Raw genomic sequence first — 26,965 nt, 5'->3', positions numbered from 1 at the left:
TCCCTAGTTTCTCAACCATGCAGCCTGAGTCCATGAGAAGTTAGGGAGACTCATGGCCAATCCTTTGCTAGTATTATATATTATTAATAAATTAATAATATGTTCACTGCCAAAACTTATCTATATAGCAATAGTCATTTTTATTTATTTATTTATTTTTGCGGGGCAATGGGGGTTAAGTGACTTGCCCAGGATCACAGGGCTAGTAAGTGTTAAGTGTCTGAGGCCAGATTTGAACTCAGGTACTCCTGAATCCAGGGCCAGGACTCTATCCACTGTGCCACCTAGCTGCCCCTCCCAGTAATTAATTTTTAAAAGCACAAACATATACATCTAGAAAGGTATAAAGTCTTCTAAATTTAGAAAGAAATAAAAGGATGAGGAGCTAGGAAAAGGGTGTATAGATTAAGAATTAGGAGTGGGGAGGGGGTGAGGGAGAAACCTTTAGAAAGATAGGTAGATTAAGGTAAAAGTTGGGAGAAGAAAATAAGGGAGGGAATTCTAAGAAGGGTATTAAGATCAAGGAATGAAGAGGGCAAGGAAGCAGGTAGAAGTAAATTAGATGAATAAGGAGGAATATGGTAAATAAGGTGAGGATAATGAGAAAATATGGGATGGAGAGAAATACATAACAAGTAACTATAACTTAGAATGTAAATGGGATTAATTTACCCATAAGAAATGGACAGAAGAATGGATTAAAAATCTGAATTCCACAATATGTCACTTTCAGTGAACAATGAAAAAGAGATACACAGAGCTAAAATAATGGGCTGGAACAGAATTCATTAGGAAAAAAAGCAGGGCTAGTAATCATCTCAGGCAAGGTTAAAGGTAAAATAGATTCAATTAAAAGAGAAAAATAGGGAAAATACACTATGTGTTGTGAGAACTGTGAAAGCATGAGGTGACCTTTCTGAAATTTCCAAAGTCAGACTGGCATCTGGAAGTTACCTCTATTCATAGCCTTTAGGTCATGTCAATCAATGGACTTGAATGCAACCAACCAATAAACATTGAGCTGTGTGTGAGGACCACCCCTCTCCCAGTCAGGCAGAGAGTTTCTGCTCCAAGAGACTCAGGATCGGTCTCTTTTGTTCGGGAACAAGCAGGCCAAGGTAGGCAGGTTTCCTAACTTTCTTAACTTCATGTATTCTCTCTTGGATAGCTAGATGAAGGCGGCTTTCTCTCTCTCTTTGCTAAGCCTTAATATACTTTAATAAATGCTTAAAAGTGTAATGATTGGAGTGACGCCCCCTACTGGAGACTTACTATAGGAAAGCTCCACCATGAAGAAAGGTCTTTGAGGGCAGGACCATGCGTCTTTTCTTTGGTGTCAGGAAGTGAAATTTGCTGGTGGGAGGAGGAAGGGGGAGCCGGGCGCTCTGCCTCTCTCTCTTTTCCTGGGGATGCTTGTGGAGAAGGGAGCTAGAAATGTGCTTTCCCTTTAATAGATAGGAATCTAGGCCTTTTCTTCTCTCTTTACCAAATTCTTATTCTCCTTAATAAATGCTTAAAAGTCTAACTCTTGCTAAAGCTTATAATTTATTGGTGACCACTCATTAGATATTTTAGACAGTTTAGCTAGAATTTTAGCCCTTTAGCAGATGGCTGACCACGAAGAGGAAAGCTGAACCTCACTCACTCTTCTGATTTTCTGGTTGGGTAAGAAATTTCTCCTACCCTGTCCCTTTAAATCCGAAGTATTGCTGAATTGCCTGGTGTTTTCCCTTTAAATTTTTTCAAATGGACCTTTTAAACTCCCTAATTACCCTATTTTTGAGTTCAGTCGGTTTAACCAGACAAATGGGAGATAAGATCATGTTAATGCTTTGTTTTTGTGTATTTTCTATTTTTATTTTTGTTAGAAGAGCCAGCAAGGTACTCACACAAGGAAATATCTCCCCCTCTCCCAACCATGCTTTTTCAGAGAAACCTGAAGAGATTCCAGAAGCTTTTCCAAGTTCTAACACTAATTGTTGCTCTAATTTTGCATGCCTGGAGGCAACCCACCCTCAAGAAGCTTTTAATTCCCTAGTGCCTGGAGGCAAAGTGGGGGAAGAGGAATCCAGGCCTGAGTTCAAAATCAAGTGTGATTCAAATTGCCCTGGTCCCTCCCCTCCTCTCCAGACCCCACCTTCTACCCCTCCCTTGGCCAAGCCCCTTGCTTCCCCTTCCCAGGAAGTCCAGAGATCTAATGAGCATGCGCAGCTTTCTCTAACTACATTTGCAGCTTCAGGCTTCCCCACCTGGCTGTGCTTCAGAGACAACCTTAGAAAACCCTTTAAATTCCAGATATGCTCGTTTTGTTCATAATTTTGCTAATCTGTTTTTGTCTTTAATTAGTAACCTTCTAAAGCATTTGTATTATGAAAGGACCGACAGACAATATAGAGGGGTTAAAGAAGAAAAACTTAAGCTGAATAAGAATGACAATCATAGTTCAAGACTCTGCTTCTTTTGCCATGGAAGGGTACATATTTTACAGAAATGTAGAAGTAAGCAGCAGCAAGGTATTGATATGAGTATTGGGGATTTTAGATATCAGAATCAAAAGTGTTCTAACTTTACTCAGAGTAATAGTATCAGTTCAGAGGTCACATAGGATTTCTATGCTATTACATATACATTTTGAAATTAATAGTATGGGTTTATTTTCAGAGATTTTCATGCTTTTGAGATTGTGTTTTATACTTAGTTTTGTTTTTTTTAAAAACAAGGAGAATATTTGTAAAAGTTTTTATAGTCATGTGATCAAGTTTATGTTTTATAATACTCTTATTAATATTAAGTTCATATTCATTTGGATTTCCTTAGTTTGAATTTCATTGTCTTTTATTGTTCCATGTGTATTTTCTTCTATTCATTCATCTATCTAATTTTGAAACATTGCAAGTTGGTTTTGATTTCATAATACAATGTTAATTCTAAGAGTATTGTGCTCCCGTATTCTGAGTTGTTTGTTTTTGTTATTTTTTTCTCTCAACTGATTATTTGATCAAATTCTTTAAAGCGTTTCCCTAGCAAAATGGTTGCCATGGCAAGTGTAAATTTATTCTAGAAGTATTATTTTTTATAAGAATATTCCAAAAAAAGAGGGGAACATTTGTAAAAGTTTTCTTTATTTCAAAAAAAAGTTTTCTTTGAGATGGTGTTGTGCTTTAACTTGTATTTAAATATGTTCCAATTTTTCACAAAATTGTATACTTAGTAAAAAAAAAAGGTATTATTTGAAATTGTTGCATAATTATATATTATATTCTGAATAAAGATGTATTCACATTTTTTGCGATCATTTATTATCCTCAATTTTAAAATCCATATGAGATTTGGATTATGGGAACTTATCATTTAAGACATTAATTGCCTTTATTCTGAGTTATCAGATGCCAGTTGGCCAAGATGCCATCCAATCACAAGAGGAATACATGCAAGAGCAGACACTGAACTGTCACATGAGGGGAGACATGCATGAAGTCAAGGTATGGCCGAGGGAACGGTTTTTGACAAATGTTGAGGTTGGATTCTCTTGGTTTAATATTTTATTCTCTTTATCCCCACAATATTGTACAGATGGCTGGAAGTTTTGATCCCACCCATCTCATTTCTACACCTGGCTTCTATGCCCCCTCCTATATGCCTGATGCCATGGGCATCTCAATCCCATGCATCTGATTAAGTCTGACTCAGTTTCCTCCAATATATTCAGTGGCATGGACATATATTCCATCCACCTATTTTAAGCCTGGCATACTGCATGGGCAGTACATATTGCTCAAGTGTGGGAATGCTCATATCCCATCATTTCTCTGTTCTTTTATGGTAACCCCCATAATTATTTAAGGTGTCATGATAAATACGGTGTTAAATTTGGCCTTGACATCTGTTACCAATTATATTAGATTTTAAAATTTCTCATAATAGCATGAGGATAATTAGGCAGATGATGCAAAAAGTGATGAAACAAAGATAATCATTTTTAAAAATTAATATCACAGTAATTGCCTTCTCAATTACCCTCCATAAGGGGGGACTATAGTAATATTTTAAAGAATGTTTCAATTTTTGTTTTATTATGTTTCATGTGTAACAACTAAGATTCTGAATTCCCTTAGACATGTTTTTGAGAACTTTCATTGTTTGATTTGATTATTGACAAAGCCATTTTAAAGTTGTGTTAAGCTCAATTTTGTAGGAAATGTTCCTGTCTGATTACCAGCATCCACACATCAACCTCTGAAAAGACTTCCATTCCATGACTACACCTAGAGGACATCTGAGAAAAGACTTTCAGAGACTTTAAATGAACAGTTTTGTTTTGTTGTTGTTGTTGTTTTTTCTTTTATCTTTCTGTTATAATATACACCATCTGTAACATGTACTCTCTGCAGAGGCCCTCCCTTTGCAAGACTAATATCAAAGCGCCGGTTCATGAGGACAAAAAACCGCCCCTCTGGACAAAACTTTCCTCTCTTCCTCTTCTATATTATTATTAACATATTGTTAGTTAGCATAGGTTATTATATTCTGTTATTTTTGACTGTTCCATCAAGGAAACACCCCGTTTCTTGAGGAAACAAAGGGGGGAACTGTAATGATTGGAATGACGCCACCTACTGGAGACTTACTATAGGAAAGCTCCACCATGAAGGAAGGTCTTTGAGGGCAGGACCATGCGTCTTTTCTTTGGTGTCAGGAAGTGAAATTTGCTGGTGGGAGGAGGAAGGGGGAGCCGGGCGCTCTGCCTCTCTCTCTTTTCCTGGGGATGCTTGTGGGGAAGGGAGCTAGAAATGTGCTCTCCCTTTAATAGATAGGAATCTAGGCCTTTTCTTCTCTCTTTACCAAATTCTTATTCTCCTTAATAAATACTTAAAAATCTAACTCTTGCTAAAACTTATAATTTATTGGTGACCACTCATTAGATATTTTAGACAGTTTAGCTAGAATTTTAGCCCTTTAACAAAAGCCTAAACTGTTGCTGAATTTATCAGTAAATCTTAGCTAGGTTCCCCCCAAAAAACTGAGGGGGCAGGTAAGGACACACATTAGATTTTAAACATCACAGTGTCACCAATATTATTCAACATTGTTTCAGACCATTTAAAATAACTAGAAAATATAAAATACCTGAGAACATACCAGCCAAAACAGATATAAACTACATGAACTATATGAACTACATGAACATAAACATAAAACACTCTTTATACAAATTAAGTCAGATTTAAATAATTGGAGAAATATTTATTGTTCATGGGTAGGTAAAGCCAATATAATAAAAAATGACAATTTTACCTAATCTATGTAATCAATGCCATACCAATTAAATTAGTGGGAAAAAAATTATTTTATTAAGTTAGAAAAAATTTAAATTAAATTAAAAGTACACAGCAGAGAAGAAAACCTAAAAGGAGTCACAGAAACCTGGGTTTCTTTGAAAACAATGTGTAGAATTTATTACACAGGATTTTGTGAGATTGAAATTTATTGTTTTATATTAAATCCTCTCATATTCTGCTGTATATGTGAACCTGTTCCTTTTTATCTCTTTTCTCATTTTGCATTAAAGTTTAAAATGAATAAAAAATTTAAATCAAAAAACAAAAAAAAAAAAATTTGAATTTAAATAAAGGGTATGGCTCCTATAGAAAAATAGAAGCTCTAATCAAAAGCTGCCCATCCCTTTCACTGAGGGTGCTCTGGAATTAATAGAAATTAGGTATTCTTTTTCTTAAAGGAGACTTCAAATGAACCACCACTCAAAATAACACAGGCATATTTAGGAGTCTTTCTTTTAAAACATATTATAAGACTTTATTGCCATTTGTTCTATAGTATTTAGTCAAGAAAAATTCTTACCAGAACTGATGTGTTGAATCTTTTGCATAAACAAAACTCAGCAAAAAGGTAAGCAATTAGTGTATTCAGTTCAGCCCCTGCAGCAAGTTCTTGTTGATTACTCTTTCTTAAAATGCAATACCTTAAAAGAAGGGGGGAATTAAGAGTTAATATTTGTCTCTCTCTTTTCTTATAAGATAATAACAACCTAACTTTCTACTTTCCAAAATAAGGTCTGTTTAAGTGATATTAAAAACAAAAATTTGAACCAACTGAATATTAATAATAATGTATGACATTTGATAGTCTCGGGGGCAGTTAGGTGGTGCAGTGGATAGAGCAACAGCCCTGGATTCAGGAGGACCTGAGTTCAAATCCGACCTCAGACACTTGACACTTACTAGCTGTGTGACCCTGGGCAAGTCACTTAACCCCAATTGCCCCACCCCAAAAAAGAAAAGTTTAAAAGACATTTGATAATCTCATTCCAGGAAAAGTTTCACTATATTTTGTATATGAGATCTAAAACATTCCCTGAACTTCATGATTTAGCATTATTTAAGTGAATGTCAGTTGAATACAACTGTCTACTAGAATTCTACTATCAGTGAAAGCACTATAAATCCTTTCTTTTTCATAATCCACATTTTAAGAACTCTACCATTGTCTTCTTTTTGTGTTTTTAAAACAAAATTTTAGAGCTGCTCTATGATTTGCATCATCACATTACTGTATCTAAATAAAGCACGTTTTTGTTAAAAATTATTTTTTATCTTGATACACAGAATTTTGAAGTAAAGAACTACAAAACAGTCAAGATTCCAACATAAAGTATAAAAACCAAGAGGAAAATTCCTAAAATAGGCAACTGTCTTATTCATGGTCTAGCCATTTTGGAAAGCAAGTTGAAACTATGACTAAAAAATGTTACCAAGCTGACTGACTTAGCAATACCAGTACTTTGGGGTCTATACCCACAAAAGAAATTAAACAGAGGAAAAGGATTCATATGTACAAAAATAATTATAGTAGTTCTTTTTTGTGGTGGTAAAGAACTGGAAATTGAGTGTCCACTAACTATTTGAAAAAATGGCTAAAGAAGTTTTAGTATGTGAATATTAAAGCAACCACAGCAAAACAGATTTTTTGTTTCTGGGTTAAAGAGCAAGTAGGTCTGGGGTTATTTACAGGCCAAAGCACAGGGCAACAGATGAGAAAGTGTAGAATGTGCCTCTCCTTAAATCTTACCACCTGGGACCCTCTGAAGCTTGAGACAGTGCATCCTGGAAGCAGTACCCCACTTTAAGGAGTTAAAAATCAAGAAATAGGCCAGCAAAATCAACCGACAGAAAAATACATGGACAATAGAAAGCTTCTTTGGTGACAAACAAGATCAAAATACACCCTCAAAAGTAGATAAAGTCAAAGCTCCTACATCCAAAGCTTCCAAGAAAAATATGAATTGGTCTCAGGCCACAGACATGCTCAAAAAGGATTTTGAAGATAAAGTAAGAAAGGTAGAGGAAAAAATGGAAAAAATGAGAGTGATGTAGGAAAGTCATGAAAAAAAAGTCAACAGCTTGAAAAGCCAAATAGAAAAGCTCTCTGAAAAAAATAATTGCTTAAGAATTAGGATTGAACAAATGGAAGCCAATGACTTTATGAGAAACCAAGACACAATAAAGCAAATCCAAATGAATGAAAAATTAGAGGGCAATGTGAAATATCTCCTTGGAAGAACAGCTGATCTGGAAAATAGATCCAGGAGAAATAATTTGAAAATTATTGGATTACCTGAAAACCATGATTAAAAAAAAGAGCTTAGACATCATGTTCCAAGAGACTGTCAGGGAAAATTGCCCTGATATTCTAGAAGTGGAAGGTAAAATAGAAATTGAAAGAATCCACCAATAACCTCCTGAAAGAGACCCCAAAATGAAAACTCCCAGAAATATTATAGCCAAATTCCAGAGCTCCCAGGTCAAGGAGAAAATATTGCAAGTAGCCAGAAAGAAACAATTCAAGTACAGTGGAGCCACAGTCAGGATAAGACAAGATCTGGCAGCTTCTACATTAAAGGACTGGAGGGCATGGAATATGATATTCCAGAGGGCAAAGGAACTGGAATTACAACCAAAATCACCTACCCAGCAAAACAGAGTATAACCTTTCAGGGGGGAAAATGGGACTTCAATGAAAAAGAGGACGTTCAGGCATTCATGCAGAAAAGACCTGAATTAAATAGAAAATTTGACTTTCAAATGCAAGACCCTAGAGAAGCATAAAAAGGTAAACAGAAAAAAGAAATCACGAGGGAGGTTAAAAGGTTAAACTTTTTACATTCCTACATTGGAAGATGATACTTCTAACTCAAAAGAACTTTCTCAGTATTAGGGCAGCTGAAAGGAATAAATTTAGACAGAGGGCACAGGTAGGAGTTGATTATGAAAGGATGATATCTGTAAAGCATTTATTTTTTGTTTATCGTTTTTGGTATTTTTGCAGGGCATTCAGGGTGGGGTGGCATGCCCAGGGTGAGTGTCTTGTGTCTAAAGCCAGATTTGGGCTCAGGTCCTCCTGGGTCCAGGGTGGGTGCTTTGTCCCCTGTGTCACCTTACTGAGAGGATTGCACTGGGAGAAAGGGAGAGGTGGAATAGAATAAAGTATCTCACATGAAAGAAGCAAGAAAAAGCTTATAGAGTGGAGGGGAAGAATTGGCCCAAAGAGAGTATAATATAAACACTAAAGTGGGTATAGTAATATACATTGCCCCTTGGGGAAAAAGATAAGTGGGGAGGGGTAAAGGAAGGGAGGGCAGATTGGGGCAGGGACAGTCAGAAGCAAAACATTTTTGAGAAGCAAAAGGGTAAAAGAAGATAGAAAATAGAGTAAATATCATGGGAAGCAAACAGGATGGAGGAAAACATGATTAGCAATAGTAACTGGGGAAAAAAGTGAATCAGAGGCAAGAGCAATGTAAGATGAAGATGATGACACTTTGATAGGCTATTGTGAAGAAAATTCTTCGTCAGGTATAAGTTACCATAGGTAAGGTATAAGGTACCATATAAATGTTAGCTATCATTGTTGTTGCAATAATCAACCTCATGGGTGTTCTGTAAGGAAGTCTCCTTTCAAAGTACTATATATATATATATATATATGTGGTTTACTATTAAATAAATAAATAAAAACATGAGCAGGATGCAATCAGAAAAACCTGGAAAGACTTACATGTAAAGTGAAATGCACTGTATACAAAATAACAGCAATATTGTAAGATGATCTACTGTGAATGACTTAGTTATTTTCAGTAATGCAATGATCCAAGACAACTCTGAAGGATTTATGAAAAATGCAATCCATCTACAAAGAAAGAACTGATGTTATCTGAATACAGATGGAAGTATATTTTGTTGTTGTTAGTTCCTTTTTCTAAAGTTTTTTTGTCTGCTATGTTTTGCATGACTGCACATGTATAACTTATATTGAATTATTTGAGTTCTTAATGGGGGGATAGGAAGAAAAGAGGAGAATTTGGAACACAAAGTTTCAAAAATCGATGTTACAATTTGTTTTTACATGTAAGGTGGGGAAGATTCTAAATAAATAAATAAATTTTATGGGGGGGAAAGAAATGAAGGGGACAGCTTGAGAAACTTGCAAAGACTTGTATGAAGAACTGATGTAGAATAAAATGAGCAAAACCAGGAAAACAAATTATATAACAACAACAGTATTATAAAAACATTATTTGAAAGCTTTTGAAAGACTCAAAAACTCTCATCAACCCAATGACCAATCAAAATTCCCTAGGACTCATCTTGAAACATACCACCTATTTCCTGAAAGATGATGAACTGAGAAAGCAGACTGAGCTATACACACACACACACACACACACACACACACACACACACACACACACACACACACACACACATTCATACACATACATGGCCAAAGTGGGAATCTGTTTCACTTAACTACATAAATTTGTAAAAAGGACTTTTTCTTTTTCAGCTGTGTAGGGAGTGAAACAGGGAGATATAAAAAGCAGATTTTAGTTGATAATTCTATCTTGTTCTGGTCTCCCTGACCACCTTCTCCCATCTTGTAGTTATTATAGTGAGTTTATAAGTGGCCTGTATAAAGTAACAATAGCAGCGGGCAGCTATGTGGCACAGTAGATAATGTACTAGCCCTGGATTCAGGAGGACCTGAATTAAAATCCGTCCTCAGACATTTGACACTCACTAGCTGTTGTGACCCTAGGCAAGTCACTTAACCCTCACTGCCCTGCACCCCCCCCAAAAAAAAGTTACAAAAGCAGTAAGATTGCAAAGGGGAACCTAGAAGTCATGTACAGACTGTCCAAAAGATCAAATGAGCATAATTTGCAAACTATATCATACAGTAATCAAAAACCATATCCTGGGACTATATGCTAAATCAGAGGAAGCCATTTAAGCCTTAATAGCAGGACATTTTGGTCATATGATATGTAAATTAATGAAGATAACTAGGCCAGCACCAAACAAATTGTGAAGAATTATAAGCTTGACACATCCACAGTAAGACCAAAAGAACACTAAATGTTGCTAACAACTTTGAGATGATATGGATATGTTAACTAACCCCAATGTGGCAGGGATAAGTTAGTCTGCCCTCCACCAGAACCCTATAAAAATGAGATCCCAAAATTTCTGACTCCTCAAGCATTCTGCCATCTCTATGTGGCCCATACTGCCAAGTAATCTAAACTCTAATCCAAGGTTACAAGAGTGATACCCTCTGCTTCTTCCCTTCCCCATTTTCTTTCCCATTGCTGCCTGCCTTCCTCCACCACCTCCAATTCCATCCCCATGCAGTCTGCCTCTGAACCCCAACCCTTTTTGCCATTCATCTCTATACTTTCTATGCCATTCATCCCTGAACCCTTTGTGCCTTAAGTGTGACAGAAGCATTATTCCTCACTGCCATCATGATCTTTCCCAGAAAGTACTGGGTGTGCCTGCCCCATTTCATAATTCCATAAATCAATTAGCAATATATTAACTGAACATTTTAATTAAAAAAAAAAAAAGAAACCTCTCCATTACTCATACTAATGGAGAGAACTGGGCCAGCACCAAACAAATTGTGAAAAAGGATAAATTACTTTGTAATTTGATCAAAGATACGGGGATTACATCTAAACCCCTACCTACATATCTAGTTTCTAATTTGGGAAAGTCCCAAATAGGCAAGAATAATTCACAGATCATTAATATAGTCAGTCCACATACCATACACATTGAATTCCTGGCCAAATTTGTTAGGACAATTCTATTCTACAATTTTTTTCATATTTTCCATTTGAACCAGTGCTACAATTGAGAGCTTTCCATTTGTTTTACCATTAAATTTTTAAATAGCCTAGCAATAACAAGGCACATGTGCTAGTTATACCTTAAATAAGCATTAAAATATTTTAATACTATGACTCAAAAAGAAATTTAAGATTCCCTTTTGCAAGATTAACGTGGGATAGGGGAAGCTAGATGATGCAGTAAGCACTGGCCCTGGATTCAGGAGGACCTGAGTTCAAATCCGGCCTCAGACACTTAACACTTACTAGCTGCGTGACCCTGGGCAAGTCACTTAACCCCAATTGCCTCACCAAAAAAAAAAAAAAGATTAACAGTGGGGTTTTAAATCTTTCACTGTTAGAATGAGTTGATTTACTTTGCTAAAAATGCAGAAAAAAAGTTAAATGTAATTTTCATTTATTTCAAAGACCAGTGATAAAAAAAAAATCTAATTTTCATGAGCATTAAATCCCACATAAATTGTACTTTTTTAAAAAATCAATTTGAAGGGGGCAGCTAGGTGGCTCAGTTTATAGAGTACGGGCCCTGGAGTCAGGAGGACCTGAGTTCAAATCCAGCCTCAGACACTTAACACTTATTAGCTGTGTGACCCTGGGCAAGTCACTTAACCCCAACTGCCTCAAAAAAAATCAATTTGAAAATCAACTTCTCTATGTCAGGATGAGTTCTTAAGTTTTGTCATTATGTGTGACAGAACATAAAATAAAACAAAACTGATAATCTATAGTTCTTCGTTTATGTATTCATAACTTGGCCCCATAAAATGCTTTGTTATTTTTGATCTGTGTCTATACCCTCAATTTTATGAAGCAAACAAATCAGTGTATTTTTATAATTCGACTGGGATATTGTATACTTTATCTACTAATTTTACGTCCTTTGAAGAACTAAATCATGATAGTAGACAATATAAAATACTTGGGAGTTTACCTGCTAAGACAAACCCACAAACTCCATGAACACAATTACAAAACACTTCTCACACCAACTAAATCATGATAAACAAGGTAGTGAGAGGTAGTCTGGTATGGTGTATGAACCAGACTCAGAGCTGGAATACCTGGGTTCCATTCCCACTTTAAAGTGCAAGAAGCAATGCTTTAAAACTATCAGGTGAAAAGCAGTTGATTTAGGGAGCTTCTTCAATAGAAGTTCCTAGAACAACAAAATCACAGATCAAAAACAAAAAGCCCAAGTCAGCAAAAAAATAAGTAGTCAGCCATTAAAAACCTATAATATAATAAAGATTTCCAACCACCTCCATCCATACAAAAGGATATTGTCCTGTAGCAGTAAACTGATGCAGATAAGACCCTTTAATTGATAAAAAAAAAAAAATCAACCACATTCAAAGGACCTCAGAAGTCAAACACCCACCCCATACATCTCAGGAGTATTCCATCTGATAGTATGTGCAAGTTTCTTTTTGACACTCTTAAGCTTCTCATCTATTTGTGGCAGGGAAGCATGATTACTGAAAGCTGAAGAAAACTGGCTGTATATGCTATGCAAAAAAAATGCTCAATGTTGAAATTTTAAAATAAATGTTGTAAATATATCAAGGGTCCTTTTTCGAGGTTGTTATGCACTTATGAGATGTTGGACAGACTGAATTTACTGAGCCCTGAGGATACAAATACAAGCAAGCTTACATTCCAATATTAGGAGGAAGACATCACATGAAAGGGAAATTGGAAGAGTTGGGGGGAGAGGAAGAATAGCATGGGTATGCATGCTTGAATATATGACCATGAAAGCAGCTGAAAAATGAGACAGAAGTCTGGTTTGAGCTTAAAGATATGGTTATATAAGGTGACAGTTCACCTATCAGAGTCCAGAGTGATTCCAAGGCAGAGTCCAAGCCCAAGGTTTCAAAGGAAACAAAATGAAGATAATGGTCAGAGTGTGAGAAGAATGGTTTGGAAATTGGGATAAGTGATTGAAGTCACTTTTGTTTACATTTATGTTAACAATATAGTATCAAAATAATCACACTCATAGTAAAAAACCTTATAAGCCCATGAAGCCCAAGCTTCTCATTTTTTTTTTAAGTGAGGCAACTGGGGTTAAGTGACTTGCCCAGAGTCACACAGCTAGTAAGTGTCTGAGGCTGGATTTGAACCCAGGTACTCCTGACTCCAAGGCCGGTGCTCTATCCACTGCGCCACCTAGCTGCCCGCCCCCCCCCCCAGCTTCTCATTTTAAAGATAAGGAAACTGAAGCCAAAGATAGGTAAGTAACTTGCTCAAGGTCACACATCTGTTAAATATCTAAGGAGAGACATTATGTAGGTATTTGAAAAAAAAAATTTGTAATGAAAATATTTTATCATCACTTATTCATGTTCAATATATGCTGGAATAAAGATCAATATCATTAATATAAATTTATTTTTAACAATATTTTCTCCTAATCCAGAAAGTCACTAATATCAAATTTCAATTTTCCATGGTAATTAATGAGTATCAGGAACCTCATGAATAGTGTTCTACAGATCACAAATTTAGCCAAGTTGCAAAACTTCTACCAAATTATATTTTTTAAAAATTCAAGCACACAAAAAAGCTGAGAGAGATGAGCGACACATTTAAGTCTCCTGTACACCCTTCTTTAGAGAAACTAATGAGTAATGAGAGGTAACATGGTATAATGGATAGAGAACTGGCCTCCAAGTTCTATCCTGAATGCATGCTGATTATGTAATACTAGGTGGCTTACTTAAGTTCTTGGTGAACCAAGCAACACTCTAAAATGAGAAGTTACTGAGAAGGTGGCACACTGGTATCTACACTAATCAAAGGTCAGACCCAAAAGCAGGAATAAGAGACCTGGATAATCCAAAAAGTAAATTCGTCCCAAGGGGTTTCCAACATTCTTGTTTGCTACCGTTGACATATGATTACAAACCTGTAACTTCTTATTCCATTCCATTCTGCAGCAGAAGAAAAATCAGGAAATGCTCATGGGTCACCAATGTTCCCTCATTTCAAATTTTCAAGTAAGACTATCAGTTATCATCATTTAGTAGTTTTTTAGTTATGTCCAACTCTTTGTGACCCCATTTGGGGTTTTCTTGGCAGAGATACTGGAGTGGTTTGTAACCTCCTCTAACTTTAAATCCAACTTATGACTCACTCAGCATATTCCCCCCTCTCCATTCCTACCTTCTTTGAAATTTGCTAATGAATATAGCAGTCCTGCTGAACTTTAGTGATCAACAAAATCTCACTAGACAACTAAATTTTAACATGATATCTAATTAATGAGAAATTTCTAGGAGATCCAAGCATATTAAATACAAATAAGATAAAAAATAATGGTGGTAGAACACATAAAAAAAACTATAACAATCAATGTGGAATGCTATGGAAAAGGATACATTTGTTCCATGAGTTTTTTGTGGAGTCATAACTCACGTAAGAAAGCCTTTTCCACTGGCAAGTATTATTCTGATCAGGAAACTACTTTTGATGATGTCAAACCTTTAAAAATTCCAATTACTGCATGTCAGACCTTTCAAAGAACTGTAAAGATCTAGTCCAAACCCTTCATTTTACAGATAAGGGAAGTGAGTCTCAGAAAGAAGTGACTTCCCAAAAAAATCAGATGGACAACTAAATGTCAAATATGGGACTAAAACCTTTTAACTTCCAGACCAGTTTTCTTTGCATTATATACTATGTTCCCTTTCATCACAATGGACTAAAACGAATTTTATACAGGATTTCTCTTAAGACAACTCAGAAGACTGAAAATAGTACAGGATCTGTAGTATAGGACTTGAATTCTGAATTTGGTTCTCCTACTTATTATCAAGATAACTTGGGAAATTACCTCACAACCAAAAGGGCTCTTTTCTTCACAGTAAACAAATATATTTTCAATCAATTCAACTATTCAGTAGGTACCTACTGTATGCAGGAAACAGTGCTATGTACTATCAATCAATAAATTTATTAAGCACTTATTATGTTCTATACACTTTGCTAAGTGCTGGGAATACAAAAAGAGGCAAAAGACAGTTCCTGCCTTCAAAGAACGCTCACAGTCTAAGGGGTCTAGGAATGCACTAGGGATATAAAGATAAAATATGACAATGATCTGACATCTACATTTAAAAAATAAATTTCCTCCTAAGTAAAATTGTTAATTTTTTAAGGCTCTCTACAGTAAGGATCCTAATTCAAACACCCTGCTGTGTATAAGGCATAAAAGCACTGGAGATGAAAAGGTAGCAATGCTAAAGGTATTAAAAAATTCCAATACAGAAAAGAGAGAAAAGCTTTATACATTAATAAACACAACTAACATTAGAATTCTAAGTAGATAGTGTGATACGAAATTAACTAAAGTAGCTATCACTCCCAACTTAAGGATAGGTAATCACTAAATAAGGAAAAGACAAAGTGGCTAGGACTTCATAAGTATGTTGTTGTAGAGATTTGGAAGACCTTCCATGCATATGAACAGACTAAGCACAGGTACAGAATGGGGAGTAATAAATAATAATGGATGTAGAACATGTAAGGAATATAAAGTACATGCCAGGAAGAATTATTTAATTTACTATATTTGTATCATCAGCACCAAGCATAGAGTCTGCCACATAGTAAATAAATACTTACTGAGTGAAATGCTCACTGATTGTTAAGGCAAAAGGGCTAAGTTACAGCTTTCTTTCTCTCTCTCTCTCCTTCAACTGCTAAAATTCTAAGAAGAATATTCTGCATTTGCTGTCTTCTTTTTCCTCACCACATACTCAACCCCCTATGGATTGGCTTATGTTCCTCACATTGCTGCTTACTGAATTCTTTTCTTTTCTTTCAAAAACAGATGAAATAATCATGTTGTTGAGTCATTTTTCAGTTGTGTTTCATAACCCCATTTGGGGCTTTCTTGGCAGAGATACTGGGATGGTTTGCCACGTCCTTCATGAACTCATTTTACAAACGAGAAACTGATGCAAACAGGGTTAAGTGACTTGCCCAGGGTCACACAGCTAGTAAGTGTTTGAGGCCAAATTTGAATTCAGGAAGATGAGTCTTCCTGACTGCAGGCCAAGCACTTTACCACTTAGCTGCCCTTACAAAAAGAATAAACTGAAGCTAATCTCAGGAAAAAGGCACTAGCATTTAGGATGATGAATTTCTTGCAGAAACCAGAGATTTAGCTGACACTCAAAGGCAACCAGGAGGTGGAGATGAGGATAGAGAATTCCAGGTACGGGGTACAGAGAGTAAGAATGACCTTGGTTTTGTTTGTTTGGTTTTTGTGGGGCAGTGAAGGTTAAGTGACTTTCCCAGGGTCACACAGCCAGTAACTGTCAAGTGTCTGAGGCCAGATCTGAACTCAGGTCCTCCTGAATCCAGGGCTGGTGCTTCATCCAGTGGGCCACCAAGCTGCCCCCAAGAATGGCCTTGTTTTAAAGATAGAGTATCATGTACAAGGCACAGCAAGTAGGACAGTGTCACTGATCATAGAATATGTGGAGGAAAGTAAGAATACTGGAAGGGTAGGAAGAGGTCATATTATGAAGGGATTTAAAAGCCAAAAGGAGGATTTTATATTTGATCTTGGAGATAATAGGGAGCCACTGAAGTTAAATGAATAGGTCAAACATGTATTAAGGAAGATCACTTTGATACCTAATAGGAATGGGGGAAAGTTATGAGGCAGAGAGGCCAACCAGGAAGCTCTTGCAATAGTGTCTATACATAAGTTTACGATGATGGCCTGTATTAGGGTACTGACAGTATTAAAGGAGAGAAGTGGCCACATAGAAGATATGTTGCAAAGGGTGAATTTAAGGCATGCAATTAAAACAACTCAATACTGACCAGTTTAAACAAGTTATTGATGAAGAAAAATAGAATATGGATGGGAAAAAGGCAAACCTCAACTACATTAACTTCACACAGAAGTTTAATTGATATAAATCAATTACTAGAACAAAAACTCAAGTGTCTAAAAAGCGCCTAAGTCAACAAATAACTGACTTAATTGCCAAGAGGAAAGAAATGGTAGTCAAGTACAACACCAGTTTAGAACATAAACTCATCCACAAAAGACTTGAATCAGGAGACTGGAAGATTTTGAACAGTATCAGCATAAAATAGAAAGAGTATGGAGTAAAAACAGTATATAAGAAGCTTATGATGAGAGCAATGAAGGACTAAAATGTGAAAACAAAGAGAATAGTCATAGAAAAAATATTTTAAACAAACATCACTTTCAAGTACAATTCACCACAGAGGCAGTCCTAGATTGTGCTTCCAGCAAAGGTACAAATGAATCAAGAGAACAAAAGCAGGGGGAAAAAAAACTCTGATTAGATCAAGTGTGCGTAAAGGGCTACCCATGCTAGAAGCAATGCAAATGTGAAGACATTGAGGGCTTGACTAATAATAGGTCTCTGAAAGTGGGAAAAACAGCAGTGAACTGAAATTAAAACACATACAGACACATGCAAAACTCTAGGCACCTAATAATACTGAAAACAGACTACCAAGAGAACATAACAATTATAGTCTCCTACCTTCTTTTTCAGCTATAAAATTTTTAATGAGAATAGTGTACTAAGAGAGTAATATTTGTTGACAGCATTTGTAGTTTCATAAGTGGTTTCCTAAGTTAATTATACAGTAAACTACATCAAAACAATTAACTGAAACAATATAGAGTACATAGAAGCTCCCTGGTTACTTGAGCACAAAACAGATGTGAGCAGCTCTAGCTAGGTGCTCTTGGATGCTTTGCTAGCTGCTATGGGCAACTCAAAGGAGTATCACTCAGCTCAATCAATGCATAGTGTCCTTAATGTATACACTTGTTGAATATCCTCCTACTATGGATAAGTAAAACTCCCCTTTGTTAACTGTGGAAAGACTGTCAACCACCTCATTTCATTCCAATATCTAACATAAACTACTATGAAATTGGCCTTTATCAATCCCAACCTACATTCATTAATCTCAGCTCTTCACTTTCCTTTTATTAAACATTCTCTTTCAGATCTAAATTTATGATCCTATGATCATAACTCAACAAAAATACAGCTACTTGGAATATAGATGCTCTAATATTTCTCCTTTCTGCATTTAATTTCTGAAAAGTATTTCAGAATAAAATCAATTGACAAGCATTTATTAAGAGCCTAATAACATGCCAAACATTGTGCTAGATGATGGGAATACAAAGAAAAGTGAAGCCTTGACTTCAAAAACACTATATTGAAGAAGACATATACATGTGCTATATAAATATGTAGATATACACATATATTACACACATAAATACATATATGTATACATATATGTGTGCTATAGGGGGAGGGGCATCAACATGCTGCTGGACCAGAAAAGGTCTGTTGTAAATGGTGCTCAAATCACCTAGATCAAATAATATATATCCTTTGATTCTGAAAACTTGCAAATGTGACTGTTGAATCACTATCAATAGTATCTGAAAAATCATGGAAAATACAAGAGTGTGATAGGACCAATATCTACCAGGATTCCCTTCTCCTCCTGCAACAGGGAATAGTTTTCTCTAAAAGACAGCAAGGCTCTCCCCGTGATTCATTCCTGACTCCCCTGAAGCAGCTTCCTGGTGAACTAAGTGCATGACAGATCCAATGCACCTGAAGTCAAAGGGGGGCTGGGATGGGGTTGGGGGGCACCACTTGGTGGATCCTGAAGACCACACAAGTAACTCTAACATGCCCTGCTGATCAGAAAGATGCAAGACACCCACGTGTTTAGAAGCCAAGTGCCATTGTATCCCTTGTTGCATATTCTTGCTAAGTCAAAGCAAAGTAAACCTTTTGTTAACTGTTCATTACAGGAGACATAAGAGTGTCTTGTTACATCCCAAAATCAAACCTAAGCTAAAAAGGTGTTGGTATCAGGCCCTCCTTTAACAGAGAAGGTGCTAGAATACCTTGAATCTCAAAAAATGAAAAATAACAGTCTGCAAACTATAGGCTACTGATCTTAATTTCTTTTCCTAGGGAAAATCTAGAATGAATCATTAGACAACTGGTGCACATTTTAAAATTTAATAATATGATGAAAAGCCAGCACAACTACTTCAAGAATAGGTCATGCCAAGCTAACCTCATTCTCTCTTTTGGCAGGATTACTAAATTAGTAGATGAGAAGAATGCTCAAACTCACAACCTGGGGGGTACAAATACCTGGCAAATAAATAAAAACATAAAACACGGATAATGTTAATTTGTGGTTTTATAAATCAATAACCCTTTTTATTTGAGTTTGATATGAGTGGCCTAAGATACCAAGAACTCTAATGAGGCAAAAACCCAATGAACTAACAGCAGAGAAGTGCTAATCCCTAATGCAATCCTCACATCCCCTCCCCAATCAGCCACCATGTTCTGACATGGCTATACAAGCTGACCTATGCAACTCTGCCTTCACTATTTTCTCTCTGCCTGGGAGAGCCAAAAACTAGAAGACTGCTCTGACCAGAACTGCAATGTGGCAATATACTATAAGTGGAAAAGTGATCAGTGAGAGAAGCAAGGAAAAGAGGACTGGGGAAGAATGCCAACTTCTGTGTACTGCTCCAGCAGTCCTGAAAAAAAGAGGTGACTGAAATGCAAATGTGACTAGGTCTGATCTCCCAGAAGTCACTAGACGCAAAGACCAGAGTTGCAAAATATGAATTCCCCAGCATAGGAAGAAGTGGAGATAGTTTAAAGTTTTAGCCAGCAGAAAACTACTATCAAGAGGGAAGGAGTAAAAAAGTGATTAATAGGGGACTATAAGGGGAAAGACTAAAATTATTAAATATTTCAAAAGTAAAGCAAAAGATCTTGAACACAAGAAAAATAAACCAGTGAGGGAATATGGTCTCCAGATCACCCAACAAAAGTCCAGATATCCATGAATAAATACCGCAAGGCAAAGGAAAAGGAATCAACAACTGTTAAAGCAGAGGACTTTCTAGATTCCAAGAGAGCAAAGAACCACAAAAAAGATGTTGCCACATAGCTTCACCCCCTTCCCCTCCTACCACCCAGTACTCCACCCTTAAGAGAAGCCTGCCTCCCATTTTAGAAATCTCAGCTCTAACTTAGTGTTCCTTAACAAGAAAGATGACACAAATTTGAGAGGGGGGAAAAAAAACAAGGGGTAAAGTAGGATATAGGATAAAATGAAGCAACAAGTGGGCAGAACACAGTTGTATAGTTTTTTTTTTTAAACAGGGCACAATGCTTGAATTTAACATGAAAGCACATAAAAATCCTTTAGTTTGACTCTGACAACTGAGTATATGGGTTACTGCATAATTTAGGATCCCCATGAGAAAGAAGTTTAAGGTTTGCATGAGAGAGACTATACTTTCCCATTCTATCAAGCACCCTAATTTCTGGAGAAACCAAAAAGAAATAATGAACAAGAGCCAATAAAAAAGAGACCCTCATCCCAAAAAGGAAATTTGAGAGAAAGTTATTATTTAAGACGCATATGTACCAAGTTACCCATTTAAGTCCCATTTCTCTGCCAGAGAATAAAGTACAAAAAAAACTTTATGTACCCCAATGGCAGATCCCAAGCAAGATTCCCACACAAGAAAAAACCAGTTCTTCACAGCATTTCTATTTGATCTCCAATAGCTGACTGTAAACATGGTAGAACTATGAAGGAGACTTTTACTATGCTTCTTCCAACTTTTTAGGTACTTAGGATGTGTCTGTTTCTTCCCCAATTCCCTAAGAAGAAAAAACCTTACATCAATCATTTACTTTTCTTGATTATACTTCAGTGAAGTATTTAAGAGGACTTAGTAAGTCACCCAAATTAAATACTACTTAAAAAGCCAGCCATTGATGGGTAAACCTGGCTTGGTGTTTTTACAGATATACAGTGGAGAAAAGAAAATTTAAAAGTATGGCCCTTCTATCTCAGGTACTTATTACTATATCAAGCAGAATAGCATAATTTGTCCTAGATATGGCTTCCAGATATGTACTTCAAATTGCTGCTGAAAAAGAAAAGGGTCACAAGTTGCTACCAGTAACAACTTAGAACCCATCCTAATTTAAATTTGGCTGGCTACCTTTACTCTTTCCCCCCCATCTTTTACCATTCTAAAAACACATCCTACTTCCTCCCACCGCCATAAGGCTATAAAATACAAGGTGAAACAAAATCCATTCCTACTTCAATCTTTCCCCATTCTTTATGTCACAGCCTCCATCCTAGGTCTCTACACTAAACTGCTAACACAGTTCTTCACAAAAGTCATAAATGCGACAATCCACAGTGACTTTACTCCCTACTATATGAAGAGAGCAGAGTCAGAGCATCTTCTGAAGAACTGATTTGGTGGCAGAGGAATCAAACATGAGAAAGAACACAGTGTGACTCAGCTCTAGTCTACAGGAGTAATACTAAAGGGAATCCCAGTCTGACAGATTCAGGACTTTTTGCTGATAAGGGATATGAGCTTATGTATTACTCCGTTCATGATCTGGGATTTTCATTTAATATGTGATAGTGGAATATGTGCATAGGATGAGTATGTGCTTATATAAGAATTAGATCATATATTAACTAAGGGAAATATGACATGAACCATGACTCATTCTATACTCTGAGTCTTTCCCTCTTCTATCAGGAGGTGGACGCATATTCCATCATAATACTCTGTACTTACTGTTGGTCAAAATTCTGAATTCTTTCAAAGTTATTTGTTTTCACCATATTGTTTTCATTGTATAAATTGTTCTCCTGGTTCTGTTCACTTTACTCTGCATCAATTAATACAAATCTTCCAGGTTTCTTTGAAACCATCCTCCTTCATTATTTTTTACAGCACAATAATATTTCATCACATTTATATACTCTAATTTGTTCAGTCATTCCCCAATTTATGGGTTCTCCCTCAAATTCCCATTCTTTGCCACTTTAAGAAGAGCTATGAATATTCTTGTACATCTTTAAGTTTCTTTTGCTCATAATTAATCCCTTCTTAAATCTACCTTGCTTCTAACCCCCTTTTTACTTTTCTCCCCTTTTCCTCTCATTTCTCTTTTGACTGAAATGTTTTCCTATATCCAACTTTTTTTTTTAACTTGTCTTTCGACCAGTTCAGATAAGAGTAAATATCAATTGTTAGCAGCTCCCCATTACCCCTTCTCATCTGTACAGATTTCTATGTGTACACCTTCGATATGTGAGACATTTTCCCCTTACTTTCCTTTCCTCCCTTCCTCTCCCCTCCACTTCTCTTCCTCTCTCTTGGCATTATTCTCTTAAGATTATCAGGTCCTAACAGATCTAAATAGATTCCCTCAATGACTCTGATGATAGAATTCAGAGAGAACACCAAGGCACTTATTTTATATTAGAGGAGACAACATAACTCCCTTGAATATTGTTAAGGGCTAAAATTCTAGCTAGTCTGTCTAAAATATCTAATGAGTAGTCGCCAATAAATTATAAGCTTTAGCAAGAGTTAGGCTTTTAAGCATTTATTAAGGAAAACAAGAATTTGGTAAAGAAAGAGAGAAAGGCCTAGATTCCTATCTATTAAAGGGAGAGCACATTTCTAGCTCCGCTCTCCACCAGAGTCCAAAGGCAAGAGAGTCCGAGACTGAGCGCCAGTCTCTTCCTTCCTCCTCCCACTAGCTGGCGTCACTTCCTGATGCCAAAGAAAAGACTCCTGGTCTTGCCCTCAAAGACCTTCACTTCATGGGCAGAACTCTTCTACAGTAAGTCTCCAGCAGGTGGCGTCATTCCAATCGTTACAATATATAATAAATATATACAAAACAAATGCAAGGTAATTTGATAGTAAAGGTATCAATAACTGAGGACAGTAGAAAAAGCCTCATGTAGAAAGTAGCATATGAACTAAGCTCTGAAGAAAACTAGAGATCATAGGAGACAGAGGTGAGGAAGTAATGCATGACAGGCACAAACCCTATATAGTGCAAAGAAATGGAGAGGTGGGAAATGAAATGTCCTGTATGAAAAGCAGGAAGGATATCAGTTTGGCTAGACCAAAGACTGCAAAGAAGAATCTGGAAAAATAGGTTGGAGCTAGATTGTGAAGGGCCTAAAATGCCAACGAGAAGAGCTTTAGTTTCATCTTAGAGGAAATAGAGAGCCAGCGAAGTTAGTCTCCACGGTCAAACTTATACTTTAAAAGAAAATCACTTTTTCAGCTATAAGCAAGATGGACTTGAGTTAAGGAAGCCCAATTAAGAGGGCTTTTCAATAGGCGAGGTGAAAGGTAATGAGGAACTGAATAGGGTGTTTGCAGTAAGAGTGAAGGGGACATCCGCAATTGATAAATGGTCAAAGGATATGAACAGACAGTTTTCAGACAAAGAAATCAAAGCTATCTATAGTCATATAAAAATGCTCTAGATCACAACTGATCAGGGAAATACAAATTAAAACAACTCTCAGGCATCACCTCACACCTATCAAAGTGGCAAATATAACAAAAACGGAAAATTTTGGATGTTGGAGGGAATGTGCGAAAACTGGGACACTAATCCATTGTTGGTGGAGTTGTGAAAAGATCCGACCATTCTGGAGAGCAATTTGGAACTATGCACAAAGGCTATAGAACTGTGCATACCCTTTGATCCAGCAATACCACTGCTGGGTTTATATCCCAAAGACATCCCCAAAAATATCTGTACAAAAGTACGTCTAGCAGCTCTTTTTGTGGGTAGCTAATATTGGAAATCAAAAGGAATGCCCTTCAATTGAGGAATGGCTAAACAAACTGTGGTATATGATGGTGATAGAATATTATTGTACTATAAGAAATGACAAGCAGGATGACTTCAGAAAGGCATGGAAAGACATGTATGAAATGATGTATTGTGAAGTGAGCAGAACCAAGAGAACATTGTACACAGAGATAGCAATATTGTTTGATGAAGAACTATGAATGACAACTATTCTCAGCAATACAATGATCCAAGACAATTCCAAAGGACTATTGATGAAACATACTATCCACCTCCTAGGAAAGAACTGATATATTGATGGAACAGACTGAAGCAATGCCTATTTTTCACTTTCTTTCATTTTTTTTAATTCAAGTTTTCTTGTACAAAATGACAAATATGGTAATGTTTAAAATAATCATACATGCATAATCCACATTTGATTGTTTGATGCCTCAGGGAGGGGGCCAGGGAGGGATGGAAAGACGGATAAAAACTGGAACCCAAAACTATAAATAAAAATGTTTATTATTTTTAAAAAGAGAGAGAGAGAAGGGGACAGACTCAAGAGATGATATGGTGGCAAAATCAATAAAACTTGGCAGCAGCTTGGATATACACAGTATAAAAGTGAGAAGTTAAAAACAACTCCAAGTCTGTGAACCTATGTGACTAGAAGGATGGAGATGTCCTAGACAGAAAAAGGGAAGTTCAGAATAGAGATTAATGGGTGGGGTTGGGAGGAAAATAATGAAATCTTTTTGAGACATGTTAAAGTGAAGATGCCTGTAAGACATCCAGTTTGAAATGTGTAACAGGTAGTTGGTGATGCTTGGGAATAAAACTAGGGCTGCACATATGGATCTGGAAGCCATTCTCAGAGCTGCTAATGAAACTCAAAGGAAGTTGATGAAGTCATCACTATGAATTTGTTTTATCTAATCTTTTTTTTTTTTAAACGGGGCAATGGGGTTAAGTGACTTGCCCAGGAGGTCACTCAGCCAGTAAGTGTCATGTGTCTGAGGCCGCGATTTGAACTCAGGAACTCCTGAATCCAGGGGCCGGTGCTTTATCCCCCTCGCCACCTAGCCGCCCCTGTTTGATCTAATCTTACTGGGCCCTCACTATTGCAAGGCAATCCTTTATTTCCTTCCTAGTTCATTTTCATTTCATTCAGGAGTTATTCTAAATAGGCCCTTCTCTCTTCAAGCCTCCAATGCACTCTCTCCCTCCACAATCATAACAGAAAGCTTCACTTCATACTTTGCTCAAGGAAAATAGATAATATTTTCTGTGAGCATCCTCTTCTAGGAAATCATCCCTGATGCCCCAGGTAAGTAATATCCTTCCTCCCAATCTCACAGAATCCTTTGTTGTTGTAGCTTTCTAATGTACTTAGGTAATAATATCCACTATTTTTTATCAATTTGGGTATCTTATCAATTGAACTATAAACTACTTGAGAGCAGGGACAGTATATTATCTCAACTTTGTGTCTCCCCTAACATCTTGGACAGAATTCTGAACAAAGTAGATGAAAACTATCAAAAAACAATGAAAATCAACAAGGGTGCTAATGTGAGCGGTATACTGCTTTTTGTATACTACTAGAAAGCTATGTGGATCCCCAAAATATACTATTATTCAATTTAGAATAGTTTTAAAAATACTTTTGCTGTTTACAATCAAACATGTCTTCCAGTTCAGTAGATATTTTTATAAAAAGATAATGTAAGGGGCAGCTAGGTAGCGCAGCGGATAGAGCACCGGCCCTGGAGTTCAGGAGGACCGAGTTCAAATCCAGCCTCAGACACTTAACAGTTACTAGCTGTGTGACCCTGGGCAAGTCACTACCCCAATTGCCTCACCAAAAAAAATAAAATAAAATAAAAAATATAATGTGTCATGAGTAATGAAACATTATGTGTTGTCGACCCTTTTTGTATCCTTCCCTATTTTGACCAGTTCAGAATGGAACTCCTTGAAAGCAAGGCCTGTCTTTTTCTATTTGGCGTATCCTCAGTACTTAGCACAGTTATGTCCATTCTAAGTGCTTAATAGATGTTTATTCATTCACTCAAACACATCTAAATTACATTTCAACAGCAAAAACTATTGTTATACAACCTGATAATAATTTTAAATATGTAAATGCCTCTTTTCAATCCACTAAAACTATTGGAACTATGCAACAAGAAACTTCATATGTAAACTAAATATATGAAAAACCCCTAAAAGAGAAAAAATATAAATAATATAAATGACACTGAGGCAGAGAACAATTAATTTGCATTTGTATTTAGTCAAAATTAGGGCTATGTGTGCTAATTCAGTATCCTGTTAAGCCTCATTTCTGTCTCTGCAAAATGGGGTTAGCAGTGAGAGGCAGAGTGGTATATTAAATAGGCCTGCCATTGGAGTTAGAATACCTAGGCTCAATTACTGCTTATGATTCATAGTGACTACATGAAAAATGGAGAAGTTATTTAGCCTGGCAAGATCAGTTCCCTATACCAATGAAAACACAAATCCAGACCAAAAAAGTTACCTGTAACACCTAGTTCACAAGACTTTGGTAAGGATCAAATAATGTTATGAACAGCACTTAAGAAATAAAAGGTAGTATAAAATTAAAATATATCAATAATAATTTATTTTTAAATAAATGTCAGTTATTTTCTCCTTATATTTAAATGTTATCTGCTCATAATAATAGGTTTTGTGCCCTGAGTTCTTAAAATCTTCAAAGAATTTTATGCGAGAATAATAGCACTTTAAAGAAGTCTTGTTTTTCAAACAAATTTTTAAAATCTAAAAATGTGTATACCTTAAGTATACCTAAGCTTCTCTTAAAATATGAATTTCCATTTTGACATCTATTCAGTTTCTGATTCTCAAGTTGAATGACTTGAATACAATTAAAATCATAAATTTATTATTAATGAATGGAAAAGTATTTATTATTACTATTAGCTAGCTTTTATGTAGTGCCTATTATGTGCCAGGGATTATACTAAGAACTTTGCAAATGTTATTTCAT

General features: G+C 36.3%; 1 protein-coding gene across 1 annotated transcript in view; it reads right to left on the bottom strand.

Moving 5' to 3' along the window:
- MEF2A (myocyte enhancer factor 2A) overlaps positions 1 to 26,965 on the bottom strand; it is a 224,415-nt gene that overhangs the window by 174,959 nt on the left and 22,491 nt on the right. Inside the window, 1 exon segment of the mRNA XM_043982784.1 lies at positions 5,860 to 5,980. The gene's annotated coding sequence lies outside the window, so the exon portion shown is untranslated.

Source organism: Dromiciops gliroides, chromosome 2 (assembly GCF_019393635.1).
Source record: "Dromiciops gliroides isolate mDroGli1 chromosome 2, mDroGli1.pri, whole genome shotgun sequence".
Taxonomy (NCBI): Eukaryota; Metazoa; Chordata; class Mammalia; order Microbiotheria; family Microbiotheriidae; genus Dromiciops; species Dromiciops gliroides.
Note: the sequence above shows the minus strand (reverse complement) of the source record. Positions and strands in the feature narration are given on the sequence as shown.